The sequence below is a fragment of the Antechinus flavipes genome, chromosome 1 (genome assembly GCF_016432865.1).
Source record: "Antechinus flavipes isolate AdamAnt ecotype Samford, QLD, Australia chromosome 1, AdamAnt_v2, whole genome shotgun sequence".
Classification (NCBI taxonomy): domain Eukaryota; kingdom Metazoa; phylum Chordata; class Mammalia; order Dasyuromorphia; family Dasyuridae; genus Antechinus; species Antechinus flavipes.
Genome location: NC_067398.1, coordinates 25,887,351 through 25,901,111, shown reverse-complemented (window position 1 = coordinate 25,901,111; position 13,761 = coordinate 25,887,351). Strand labels below are relative to the sequence as shown.

General features: G+C 40.0%; 1 protein-coding gene across 14 annotated transcripts in view; it reads left to right on the top strand.

The window, feature by feature from the left end:
- Positions 1 to 13,761, top strand: part of MAGI1 (membrane associated guanylate kinase, WW and PDZ domain containing 1) — a 702,436-nt gene that overhangs the window by 168,872 nt on the left and 519,803 nt on the right. The gene's annotated exons all lie outside the window — the stretch shown is intronic.

Here is a 13,761-nt window from a genome sequence, read left to right as displayed (position 1 = left end):
TCAAGGTCGCTGCCCGCCCCCCCCAAGCTGCAGAGGACCCTGTTTTCTTTTTAGAGTCCTCCGTACTTTAAGAGTTTTCCTTTGCATCTCCCTCCAGGCCCGGAGGCTTTGCATCATGTTCCTTTCTCGAGTCAAATTCAGAATAGTTTTTGATGATTTAGTAAAATAAGCTGGAATGCCTCAGAACAATTTAGAGTTGGCAGTCGTTCATCTTCTCTTCAGACTGAAGGGGCCGAGCAATTACTCTTCTTGACATCCAAGCCCGGAACTTTGCTGTCCTCTCACAAAGCTCTCTCTGTTTCTGGGCTGCTGGACAATTTGTCCTGGGCATAATGGTCCCAATAAGCCAGCTGATTTTCCTTTGCTCTCTATTCTCTTCCTGGGGACCTTTACTGCTTGTTCACTTCCAATAAAGGGATCCCAGCTATTGCAGGGCAAGGGTTTGTTGATTTAGATCTGGAGATCTTGAATCTGTTATTTACAGAGAAAGAAATTGGGGTCCCATGCTATAAAGTGTCGACTTTGAGGAACCCAAGGCTGTAACTGGCAATTCTGGGATTGAAGTGGAGCATTTGAACTCGGTGGCCATGGGTCCCTTACTACCATGGGTAGCCCTCAGCTCCCTCTGTATTGTGTTAGGTCCAGAACCTGGACATCTTGGACCTTGACTTCCTTCTCTGTCAAATGGAGAAAATACCTGATGTGGCTCCTTTACAGTTTTGTTGCGAGGATTCAGTGAGGTCTTAAAGGCATCATGGCACATCGTCGTTTGGAGGATCAGTTGGGCTTTTTTCTTAGTCACAGATATGAAGTCTAAGCTGAACAAGCATGGGGAGCAGAACACTGGCTTCAGAGTAAAAGGACTTATGTTTAAATCCTATCTGACATTTATATGTGCGCTGTCTTATGGCACTTAAATTTCCTGGCCCTGTTTCCACATCTGAAAATAAAGGACAGCTCCTTTGGGTCTGTTGTGGAACTTTGCTCTTGGAGCCAGGAAGAACTGAGTTCAAATCCAGTATCAGACACTTACTAGCTATGTGACCCTGGCAAATCACTTAACCTTTGTCTACCTTAATTTCTTGAATTGTAAAATGGGGGTAATGATAGCACTTTTATCCTAGGGCAGTTGTGAAGATGAAGTGAGATAATATTTATAAAGCACTTAGCATAATGGCTAGCACATAGTAGGCAATTAATAAATCTTCCTCCCTCACTTCCTTCCTCCTTCCCTCCCTCCCTCCCTCCTTTTTTACCTCCCTTCTTTTTTCCTTCCCTCTCTTCCTTCCTCCTTCCTTTCCCCCCTTTCTCCCTTTCCCCCCTTTCTCCTTCCCCCCTTCCTTCCCTTGCTTCCTCCTTTCCTCCCATTTCTCCTTTCTTCCCCTCTCCAATTCCCTCAAACACACACAATCTGCTTTTTTGTGGTCCAGGTACCAATATTCCTCGTTATGTCTCCCCTGGTTGAGAAAGACAAGGACAAACCCTTCTCATGGAGCTGTAATAACAATCCAGGGCCAGTCCCATCTTTTCCTGCTGCTCCCTGCCTGGAACGCCCTCTGAAGTCACCTCATCTCTGTGTTTTCTTCACTACCTTTCACTGCAGACTTTGCATCAACACATTTGGAAAGTTTCGTGAGCCATTTTGGCCTTGGAGTCTCTGGTGAATTGAAGGCACTGACTCAGCCCTCATTAAGCCTTGGCTACCCCAGAGGGAATACGCTTGTTTATTGAGATGCTTTTTTTTTTTTTTTTTAAGTGTGGGGGGGCATTGATGGCATAGAAGCAGGAGCAGAGTTATGTCTTGTTGACTTTCGTCCCCAGGGGCCTGGGCTGGCAAGGACAACCCAGAAAGGAATCTGAAGAAGTGGAGATGACATTGTGGAAGGAAAAAAATACAGATCCCACCCACTTTCTCTTCCCATCTCACCCTTGTGCCTCCGACTTTTACAGATAAACTTTCAGGCCCTCATAAGAGGCAGTTTAAAACTGTCTGGCTACTGCTAGGAGCTAGGCCCTAAATCACTCCAAGGGGCATTCCTTGGGGCCCTGGTCATGAGCAGGCCTTCCAGCTATTTGTAAATTCTCTGACAGGCTCTAAGCAAAGGGCAATACTTAAACTGTCAGGCGCCTAATATGCACTCATACTGTGTAACACATTTTTGGGGGTCTCTTTGGGAGTTTCTGGAATCAAAAAAAGGCATTTGGTCCCATTACTATTTGTTCAGTTTATTTCTATTTCTTCTCTCTCATCTCTCTGGCCCCCTTGAAGCTCTCCTATAATGAGTGTTTACGTGATGGGGGGTTGAGGATGATTAATTGGTGCCCCCATCCATTGACTATTCGGTGGCCCTCTGTTCTTGCTTTAGAAGCCTGCTCTTTTAAAGCTTTTTGCCTCTTTTCTCAGGAGTTTTATGTGACCTGTCAAGAAGCGGAGGTTATGTCAAGTCTTGGTTAGACAAAGCATGTTAGCTAGGCGGGGCATGAAATTGGATTAGAGATGCTGTGGAAGCTCCTCTCAGAGGGAGTGGGGGGCTAAGCAGTTAGGCAGCCAGTATTTATTTATATATATATTTTACATTTTTATTCAGCCCTCCCTACTTTCTAGGTATTGGTGATCCAAAGAAGAACCTCTCCTGGATATGAAACTAGGGGAATGGAATAACTTCTTATCTTCCAAATTGCTACTTGCTACACATTCAGATAGTTAGTGATGGTTAAGAATCATAATTTTTTCCCCCCCAGGGAAATGAAATTTTCTTGGTGTGACTATCTGCTGTCACTCACTACTTATCTTTGTGGTATTCTTGAAGAGTATTTTCTTTGGAAACACAGGGCACTGGTTCATATTCTATTTCTATTATTTAATAACCCTCTGGTCCTGGGCAAGATCCTCTATTTTTGGGGTCACAACTTCAGTTTCATTCTTCATCTCTAGAATGAAGTTATAGGACTATATGATCTTAGAGTTTCCCTATTACCCCTCCATCTCCAAGGAAAACTTGTTGCTGAGGAGTGAGTTTTGTACTCACTACCAGAACCACAAATTTACCTGGTGCAAATATTTTTTTGTGTGTATTTAGGTAGAATTTTTGTTTATTTGAGAAGTTTGAGGACTGACTGGCATTCTAGAATATGTAATTCAAAAGGAGACATTCTCTTTCAACAGTAAAAGCAAATTGGTCTATCAAGAACTTTGATGTTGCTGAGGAAAAATGAAATGGCTCTTTTTCACTTCTCCGTCCCAGTTGGATAGGGGGACATACTAACTCCTTCTCAAATCTTACTTACTATTATTATTATTTTAGGAAGTGGTTGAGGGTGGTGAGATGAAATTCAAATAGAAACAGATCAGATCACCCATGGGCTGATGGTTAACATTACCTTTATTTTGTATTTTTATTTATTTTATTGAACTTTCCCCTTTTTCACTTAAATTTGGTTTGGGCCATTTAGGGAGTATGAATTTGACATCTAGTTTAGGGTATAATCTCTTCTTTAGTGATGACTCTTTTTACTTCCTTGCAATTTTCCTTCTCTAAAGATTCAATCAGCTAAACCCTCTTAAAATAATAAACTTGCTTTTTGACAAGATACAGGGGCAATGAAATGACTCTCATGCCTATGTGGTTCCATCTCCTGCTGTTTTATATAAAGTATAATCAGAATAGCTCAGAGTCCCCAGTTAGGAGCATTCCTAACATTGACATATAAGTTTCTCTCTCTGCTCTAGCTTAAATTGCTGTATTTCTCTAGCCAATCACTGGCTTTTGAAGCAAGAGTAGGGTATCAAATACCTTTAATCAAAAGAAGCAAGGGAAGTATTTTTGTTGTTCAGATATGTCTGGCTTTTCATGACCCCCCGGATCATAGCACGGCAGACACTTCGGTCCTTAATCATCTCTTCAAGTCTGTCCAAGTTCATTTTCATTGTCTTCATGTTGGCAAAGCACAGATAAGGGAAGTGGGGGAAAAACTTTTTTGGGAAACTTTTCTCATCCTTCCTTATCAGTTTTTTTCTTCCAAAGTGCCAACAGAGGCTTAATAACCTGCCTAGATTGCTTTCTTCTCCTGTGGTCCCACCTTCCTTTCAGTTTCTTGTATAAGTTGTTATTCTTGACCTCCTGATGATTTCCAGCTTAATTCATTAAGTCCATGACAGGAATGGTAACACTTTCTCAGCTTCCTCCCCTCTCAATCTATTCTCTCCCGATCTGTGTATGTCTTTTTCAGAACTCACAAGCATGATTCAAGTCTGCCTTCTGGTTCAAAGGTCTTGATAGACCAATTTGCTTTTAGTATTGAAAGAGAATGTGTTTCCTTTTGAATTACACTTCCTAGAATGCCAGTCAGTTCTCCAACTTCTCAAACAAATAAAAAATTCTGCTTAAATACACATAAAAATATTTGCACCAGGTAAATGTGTTCCTGTTTGTGGTTCTGGTGGGGAGCACAAAACTTACTCATTAAAAAAAAAATGTGAATAATACAAAACAGAGTAGTTCCATGATCATAGCTACCTTAACTCTGTAGGGACCTCTGGCTGGTTAGAAAGGAGGATTTCCTTGATAAGAGGAGAATTAAAGTCCTTGTGTATTATTAATGTGCTGTGGACCTTTGGAGCCTTTATCTCAATTCATGTGTTTTGTGTTATCACATAACAATATCAAGCTATCTGGTATTTAAAAATAATGTTTTTATAAAAAATAGCATAACCCTTATCTGTCTGAAATGATGGCAGCCAGTTGGTAGTGTGCTGTAACCAGGCCAGCACTCAGTAAGTTACTGGGGAAAATGATCTGATATCAGCTTAGTGTGTCTTGTGAATTAACTTCTTAACCCCATATGTGAACTATATTTTCACATGTGTATTTATTTACATCTTATTTTAAAAAATGTTTTATTTCTCCCCTCATTTTCATTTTAAAGACAAAGTGATAGGCAACGAAGGGAACAGATTTGGAGGAGATTCTGCCTTCCTTGAATTCGTACCCATGCAGGGCATATTTCTTATTCCCTGAACTTGGAATGTTTAGCTCAGCCTTTCAGAAATCTCTCTCTTCACGGCTTAGATCAGCTGCCATTTCTTCTATGAAGCCTTTTACACAGTGTCATGGTTAAAATGTGTGTCCCCCTCTTTAAATTTTGCTAGAACACTAAAACTTTCTCTTTTGCATCTATTGCTCTTCCATCCTGTAGTACTTCTTATAATAATGCATAATTAATAATTAATATAATTAAGAATATTACTTATAATGATAAGTAGTATTTATGTAGTGACTTAAGGTTTATGGAGTGCTTTGCATATGTTGTATTATTTTGTCCTCACAAGAGACCTTTTAGATAGGTGCTGTTATCATTCCTGTGTTACAATCTGTGGAAACTGAGGCACATAATGATTAAGTGACTTTCCTAGACTCACACAGTGTCTGAGATAGGATTTGAAATCAGATTTTCCTGACACTTTCCTGAAGTGTAGTGAGTTATCCACTGGATACCACCTAGATGTGTAGTGAATGAATGAATTTAAAAAATATATATTTATTAAAAGCTTAATATACCTGCATACAAGTTTTATCTATTCTTTCATCAAATGCCTTCACCAATGAAATGTAAACGAGGTGACTCCATAGTGCATGGGGCACTAGGTTGGAGTCAGGATCACCCGAGTTCAGATTTGACCCTAGATAACATGATGACTGTATAAGTGACTGAATAAGTCATTTAAATGTGTTTGCCTCAGTTTCTTCATCTGTAAAATGGGAATAATAACCAAGTTATTGTGAGGATTAAATGGATATTAAAAGTGCTTATCGCAGTTCCTGGCACTTAGTCATCACCATATCAATAGTATTTTATCATTGTTATTTTATTATTTTATATTATTGTAATTTAAAATATTTATATCATAATGTCTATAGTGGCACTTTGTACCTACTTGCCAATTACTTGTTTGAATTGACTAGAAAAAGACCTTGCCACTGATAAAACTCTCTTCATTAACTTCCAGCCACTTCCATGGCAGAACTCTTGTAAATGTTTGTAGGCAACTTAGATCCTGGATGATTTTTAATTTTATTTATCGAAGTGCCCTGTCAGCATTTTAGAAATTAAGCCTGTTCTCCTAATAAGTGTTTTACTGATCATTACAGGCATTTGTCAACATTATGGGCTCCTGTCCACTGTGGTCATAAATGCACGGTGTCCTCACTAGAATAAATGGCTCTTTCTAAGGGGGAGGTGTATTTAATGGAGAGTGAGTAGCATAGACTAGGAAATAGTACAGTTGGTTAAATGGCCACAATAATTGTTGGCAGGAAATAGTGAGCTTGGAACATAAGGAGACGGAGCTCAGTCTGATAGTCTTCCATCTTCCTAGATACATGGCAGAGAGAAGGATGCCTTTAGTTCAAGTAGATTGGAATTGACAAAAGGGTCTGTATTCGAGTCTTGCTTGAGTCTGTATGACCTTGAGCAAGTGAGTTAACTGTGAGAAACCTCAGTTTCTTTCTCTGTTAAGCAGGTATATTAATACTTGGAGCATTTGCTTTTTTGTGACATTGTAATATGAAAATGGCTGTCAGGTGCTAAAGAAAATGGCAGCTGTTCTGATCTACTCTGGGTTACATAGAAATGTGTCGAGTGAGATTGTAAACCTTCCTAAGACCTCTGGGTATTTCTGGCTCTCATTCAGGATTTTATGAATGTGTATGTCAATCAATAAATTAAAATTTGTGTCTTAAGCACCTACTATGGGACCAGGAAGCTGTCCTTGGTGCTGAATGTGCAAATACAAAGACTGAAACTCTTACAGAGCTTCCATTCTAACAGGGAAGACAAGAATGACATATCAAAGCATATCCAGAATCAATAGGTTGAGAGGATTGTAGTATGTGATGGAACCAAGAATGACTGCTTTATTGGGGGGGGGGGAGAGAGAGAGAAAGAGAGAGAGAGAGAAGTAGAAAGAGACAGAGACAGAGATATAGAGACACACACAGAGAGAGACAGAGACAGAGACACACACAAAGAGAGACAGAGAGAGGAAGGGAAGGAGGGCGAGAGAGAAAATACTTTAAGACTGTTGAAGGTAAAAAAGAATTGCCTTGGTTAGAGATAGGAGGGGAGGGGAGAGAAAAAGAGAGAGAGAGGAGAAAAAGGAGAGAGGAGGAGAGGGAGGGAGAAAGGTACCTTATAGACTTTATCTGATTTTCCCATGCTTATATATCTATGGGGTAAGAATCATAGTATAAGCTTGATAGAAGAGATTGTTCCATTTCTGTCTTTGTATTCCTGGTACACAGTAGGTGATTAATTAATGCTTGCTTACTGGATTGATTTGAATCCAAGTCTCTCTCACTCCAAACTCCATACTGTGTCCCATGATTACATGATCTTAGCTCTCTTTCTATTATGATTGTATTCCGATATGGAGCAGGCATAGGGTGTCTACTGATGCATCACAGGTGACTGCCCTGATGAACACTTCATGTCCCCAGGATTAGTGGTTCACCCTAAAATTCACTGTTGCAGCAGAAGCATATAGGCAAAGACTCCCTGATCTTTTCTACTAATGAGAAAGCCAGGAAATCTTGGTGGAGCTGGAGCTCAGAAGTAACTGGGGTGGGGTGGGGTGGGGAAGTGAGATCCATCTGGCCTCCTCCAATCTGAACCAGAATTATCAGAGTTGTTTGTAACGTAATGTGATTTATTGCAAACACACCCTGGGATTGTCGTGTGCTGTCCTTGAAGCCTGTGCTCTGAGTCTGCTGAGCACGAGAGGTTACCTTTAATTAAGTCTTTGGGGTATTTCAGGAACCCAAACCATTTGGGGGTATGATCTAAGAAGGATGAGGCTGATTCTGAATTTTCTTTTTTATGAAATGGTTTGGGATCACAGAATGGGTCCATGAATTTTGATGAAGGGAAAAAATAACTTTATTTTCCCTAAAACTCTAGCTGAAATCGATCATTTTCAGTTATTTAAAAATATGATTCCCAGAAGAGGTGCATCAACTTCCTTAGATTCACAGGGGGTCTGAGGCAGAAAAAGAATAAGAAACTCAGGATTAGACTGAAGACATCTAAGTGTAATGCCATTAACCCGGAAGTGTGACAATAATCATAAGTGACATCTCAGTAGATTTTAAAGGTTTACTAAGTTCTTTTGGAACTTAGTTGGTCCTTGTACCAACTTTGTGAGGTAGGTACTTTGGCTGGAATGACTCCCATTTTTATAGATGAGAATTTTGAAGTTTATAATGTGATTAAATGACTTTCCCAGCTCTCAGAGCTCTAATAAGCACCAGAATCCTAAATCTCTCCCATCCTCAATTCCAGTGCTATATACACTGGACTTCTCTGTTTTTTGTTCATAAAGAGGCATTTAAACAAAATCTTATAAGAGATCAGAGGTGACCAGGGAGGGCTTCCTGGAGGAGAAGAGACATTTAACATCTACCAGAACTGAAGAAGGAATACCAAGATCAGGAACAGTCAGATGTCAGAAAGCTGAGGATATGTTCAACGAATCCTAAGTATCTTAGCCAAGCTGGTTATGACATTTGAGCTGGGCCTTGAAGGATGGTGGAGGAAGGAATGAGTAGTACTGCAGGGAGAATCTTAAGTCTAGGGAGTAACCTGAGAAAAGATATGGAAGTGGGAAATAATAGGTTTGATTTTGGTACTAGGAATCAATATTAAATTTCCTAGCAGAGTGTTCTTCTCTTTAGGTAACTATTTCTGAACCTCTGAGATTATCTTATCAGATCCGTAGCTGAATTTAATTGAACCATCTTCTTTGAAATTCCTACTATGTGCCAGGTTCTGCACTGGGTGTTCAAAAAAAAAAAGGAAGCAATCCCTGCCCTTGGAGAGCTTACCTTCTACTCAATTGGAATCCTCTCAACTGTAGCCCAGTCTCAGGGGATGATCCCATGTCCTTAGGCTGCAGCGTAGCCCACAGATGTAGAGAGAAAAGCAGTTCCTTCCTGAGGCAGGCCGTTCTATTTTTGACTAATTCTAATTGTCAGCAAGTTTTTCCTTACATTAAGCCCGAGTCTGCCTCTCCACAATTTCCACTCCTTGCTCATGGTGCTCCCCTCTGGGGCCGGGGAGAACAAACCTAAGCCTTCTGCTAAATGACAGCCTTTCAAATGCTTGACAACAGCTATCATGTTTCCTCCAAACTTCTCTTCCCCAGCCTAAATGTGTGTGTACTTACACACACACACACCCCTCTTTATAGATACACATATCCATATAAAAAGGTATCAACATCACTCCCTATTAAAAGCTGTGGGTTTTTTTCCCCTGTTATTTCAGAGATAGACAAATCTTAACTTTCCAGATGACAGAGAATCTTGGCCAGGTGATCTAGGAGAACCACAGTGCATAGATGCCAGGAAATGAAAGGTTACCTTGCCAGATTATGGAGGGATAATTTACAGCTTCACATCTCCTCCATTGGGGTGGAACTGCTAAAATGGGAGTTACGTGATAAGTTCTTTCCATGGCTGGGGGAGTAATGATGGGGCAGTGTTCTGAGCAGGCTGGTATACTGGACACCCACAATACCTATTATTTCAGTCATTTTCAAGTGTACTGGCATCACAGAGGTACAAGATAACCAACTAATATCGCCAAGAGATTCTCATTTGCAATGGACCATGGGATAATGGAATGTCCTCACTCTGAAATGAAATGAGAGAGAACGGACAAATGAATGAAAAAAAAAAAACCCTTTATAAAATGCTTACTATGTGCCATTCAATATGTCCATATTCTTCGACTATCAGTATAAAAATTGTGCAGTTCCTGGCTTCAGGGAGTTTACATTCTAACAAGGATAGAATTTACACATAAGAGATAACGACTGGAGACGTTGAACAGTTAGTTGGCATCCTCTTATAGAAACTAATGATGGCGCTGGTCCAGTTATGGGTCTTTGAACAAGAAGTGGGGTGGGGAGCAACAGTCCTGATCTTTGTTACCTGTAGGTGGGCATCAGGTCGGGTGTAGAAAGGTCAGTGCAGTGTAACAGAAAGAAACATTTGTTGTTGGAGGAACTGGATTCAAATCCCATCTTTGATGCTTCTAGTTTGTATGACTTTGGGAAAGTTATTTTTATCTGTCTGGGTCTTCGTTTTGCCATCCACACCCAGAGAGAGGACTGTGGGAACTGAGTGTGGATCATAACACAGGATTTTCACTCTTTTTGTGATTTACTTGTATTTTTTCTTTCTCATTTTTTCCCTTTTTTGATTTGATTTATCTTGTGCAGCATGATAATTGTATGTGTGTGTGTGTGTATATGTATATATATATATAGTGAATTTATTATATTTTTAACATGTTTAACATATATTGGATAATTACTTGCCATCTAGGGAAGGGGGTGGGAGGAAACAAGAGAAAAAATTGGAACATAAGGTTTTACAAGGGTCAGTGTTGAAAAATTATCCATGCATATGTTTTGAAAATAAAAAAAGCTGTAATAAAAAAGAATAGATTAATTCACAGCTCCATCAACAGTAAGCTATGAGAATTTAACATCACTGTGGCTATGCATTTTCCTCTTAATTTCTCTGCCTTCTGTTATCATCTATTCTTCTTTGATCATTCTTAGTTGGAAAGTGATAGGTTAGAGAGAAGATTAATTCTAGTGCTTTTCCTCTGTTAATCTTTTCTTATTTATATATAGCTTGCTTTGTATAGATTTGTTTGCTTGATATTTCCCCCATTATGTTGTAAGCTTCATGAAGGCAGGGACGGCTTCTTGTGTCTTTGTATTCCTAGCATTTAACACAGCACCTGGCACATAGGAAGCACTTAAAATATTTTTGTCAATTGATTGATATTGAACTAATGGAATGGAAAAAAAAAAACATTGGATTTGGAGCTACCTGGATTCAGTTCTCATCTCTGCTGCTTTGTGATTTTAGGCAATTGCTTAACCACTCTGGGATTCAATTTCCTTGTCTATAAAACAATAAGGTTGGATTAGACAACTTCTGATATCTATCTCAGGTCAAAAACTATAAAATTAGGCTATTTATAGGTGAAACTTGGGCTCATTGATACTTGTGGGGAATGGTTTGTTCAGAATTCTTTGACCAAGACTAAGTGTTTGTCTTTCCACATCAGATTCCTAAATTTGGTCCACCCTACTTCTCTTAATCCTTTCCGTTTAACTCAATTACCATCAAGTATTGACCCTGTTTCTCTCTTTCAAAACTTATTGCCCTCCCCTGATGAGCTGGCCTTTGGCTTTTTAGCTGTTGAGTGTTTTCAAGTTGCTGGTGCTCTGATGTAGGGGGTGTTCAAAATCCCATAGACATTCATTAACTGGAACTGTAATGGCTGGAGGGAGGTGGTGTAGTAAACCTTAATGTGGTTATTATGTTGGGAGGGGAGAACACAATGCTTCTTCAGGTCTCCAGGCGGCTAGTGAAAGACTATGAAGCACAATATTCCCTTCTCCTGTCCATTGAGCTCAAATGAGCTTTCCATTAGTAAGGAGGGCAGATCATAAACATCATAGTCCCATTACAGCTGCCCAGTTTGGGTAAGTGGAGAGATCCAATCACTTCCTATTTATATTGGATGAACAGTTATGTTACTTCTCCTGTAGTGGACCTGTCAGCTAAGGGGAAAACTTAGAGAACTGTAAAAATGGAATGAGAGTGATGAGCTGCCTGCAAGGCCCAACCAGTCAGTGATGGAGTAGATCGCTTCCGAGAGGAAGATCGTCTGTCAGAACTGGTCCAACATGATGTGATACATGAGAGGCCAGAGGGAAGGCCTGGAGGATCCTGGTGGTGCAGCTGGCTTGCTGCATCCTGGAACCTTGATGTCCCATCTTTGTTTTATTTGTGAACCTTGCCGTGGTCGAAAAATAGTCTAGTTCCAGCTAGCTTCTCTTTCCTCCTGCTCATTAACTTTTCTTTAATATACTGATTAAACACCGACTATTCCTACAAGCCCACTAGAATGCAGGTGTATGCCTTGAAGCAGTGGGGAAGCTCACTCCCCTGCATCCATCACCTTTGGCTCAGTTCCGCCTCACTCACCTCAGCTGCTGGTGGAGGAGATCCTTTTGCGAATGCAAGGGGCCTGAGCCTGAGAGAGAGGGTGGGCTGGGGGTCTTCGGTGGCCTGAAGATTCTCACTGGATGTCTAGGACATACTGACTTGAGTGCAGAATTTTGCCAGTGATCGACTTTCCCCTCTCATTTGAGGGATGTGACAAAACAAATTCCCACACCATAAAGTGAAAAGGAAAAAAAAAATCATCTTCAAAAGTATGGTAAAGAAAATTGGGGTGGAATTACAGTTGTATGGCTTTTTAGCACTGTGATCTTAGGTTAATTGAATTTATTTCAAAGTAGTTTTTTTTCCTAATGAACAAAAATTAAATTTCCCTTCCTCCCTCTCTCACCACTAGGGATTGGCCCATGTAACGAATATGTACAGTTAAATAAAACAAGATAACTATCTAAGACTAAATTAAAATTACAAAGTAAATTGCATTGTGGTTCAATTGTTTTTCAGTTTTATCTGGCTCTTTGTGACTCCATTTGGAGTTTTCTCAACAATGATACTAATACATTTTGCCAATTCCTTCTCCAGTTCAGGAAACTGAGGCAAATGGTGTTAAGTGACTTGTTCAGGATCGTACAGTTTGGAAATTTCTAAGGTCAGACTCGAACTCGGGAAAATGAGTCTTCCTCACTCCAGGCCCAGCAACATTTCTACTGAATGGGAATTTCCTCATTAGGAAATAGTTTAAGTAATGAAAGGATAGGACCAGCCCAAATCAAAAAATTGTTGGGAGGAAAATTTAGATCTTCAAGCATTTTAGAAGTGGAAGTTATCATAATTAACTTTTATTTTACAGATAATAGTCATCTATTCCTGGACACTGCATTAAAATGAGCAATGGGTAACCTTACACCTAAATCTAAGGATATTTAGAAGATATGAGTCTTCCACTCTGCCACTGGCACCTGTTAGTTCTCGGGGACAAGTCATTCAGCCTTCTCATGGACCCGGCTCATTCTCTTATTGCTTAAGTTACATGGGAGTTGCTGATAGGTGTCAGTGAAAGCATTTTATGCACCTGGAGTCTCTTATTGATAAAACTACAGAGACGGTGATCATAGTAATCATGTCTCACCTAAGCAACCCTTCAGTAGAGTTGTTTCAGGAACAAAATAGATAATATGGGGAAATGGTTCTTAAATATAACGTGTCTCATTGTATAAGGAGGAAGGGAGGAAAGGATGGAGAGGGAGGAGGGAGGGAGAAACACACATAGAGAAAGAAAAACAGAGAAAGAGATACACAGAGACAGAGAAGACAGAGCGAGGCATATAGAGAGATATGTACAGAGACAGTGATACAGAGATAGAAACACATAGAGATAGAGACAGAGACACAGCGAGAGAGAGACAGAGACACACAGAGAGAATGAGAGAGAGAGAGATACATACAGAGACAGAGAATGAGATACACACAAAAACAGAATAGATCTATGTAGATCCAGAGATACATATATAAAGAGATATGTACAGAAACAGAGAAAGACACAAAGATAGAAACACACAGAGATAGAGAGAGAAACAAAGAGAGATACACACAGTGAGAATGAGACATTCAGAGAGACACATACATACAGAGACAGAGAATGGGACACAAACAGAGGCAAAGACAGAGATAGAAATACACAGATAGAGACAGAGAGGCATATATAGAGAGAGACACA